Source organism: Plutella xylostella, chromosome 29 (assembly GCF_932276165.1).
Source record: "Plutella xylostella chromosome 29, ilPluXylo3.1, whole genome shotgun sequence".
In the NCBI taxonomy this organism is placed as follows: domain Eukaryota; kingdom Metazoa; phylum Arthropoda; class Insecta; order Lepidoptera; family Plutellidae; genus Plutella; species Plutella xylostella.
This window is the reverse complement of record NC_064009.1, coordinates 7,019,509-7,020,212: the sequence shown is the minus strand read 5'-3', so window position 1 is coordinate 7,020,212 and position 704 is coordinate 7,019,509. Positions and strand designations below refer to the sequence as shown.

The 704-nt window shown below is 37.8% G+C and overlaps 1 non-coding gene across 1 annotated transcript; it reads left to right on the top strand.

The window, feature by feature from the left end:
* Positions 1-631: 631 nt before the first annotated feature.
* On the top strand, positions 632-704 carry Trnar-acg. The gene has a single exon. It is a non-coding gene; the product is annotated as a tRNA-Arg (tRNA).

Sequence of the window (704 nt, the reverse complement as noted above, 5' to 3'; positions counted from 1 at the left end):
TGTTGTATAGGATGTAAAATATCCGTCAGTAAAGTTAAGATTTATCTGTTCATAAAGACTCTTGATAGTAGACGGAGCTTGGTGTTAAGTATATTTTTTCTTTCGCATATATTTTCTATAAGCATATAAATAGACGTAAACTATATAGTTATGCTGCATCATAAAAATAAACAACTATAAATATTCAAATTAAATCAGCATTACAGCAGTGGCAGCGTCGTAAATAACCAAAAAGCACGTACAAAACCTTCTAAATGGTGAACAATCAATAGCAAATTAGAAGTGCTTGCGCAGTAGCGCCGCCCCCGCTAGCGGCCGGAGCGTGTACTAATGAGCGCACGTGAGCTGCACGCGGCCGCGGCCTCTTTTATACTAATGGTTTTTATTGAGTACTATTGCACTAATTAGTTTAATGATCTCTATTGATCACAGCTGCAGCTGAACTACATTGTGTAACAAAACAATACAGTTTCGTTAAACTAAAGTAAATAAAGCCACGTGACAAAACTCTGTGTCGTAAATAAAGTTATGCGACTTTTCAGCATTTTGAGTCTGATGAAGATAAAACCATAAATTAGTGGAAAATTATACAATTATGTTGTACACATAAATTTTGACCCGATTACCAACTGGCCCTGTGGCGCAACGGATAACGCGTCTGACTACGGATCAGAAGATTCCAGGTTCGAATCCTGGCAGGGTCG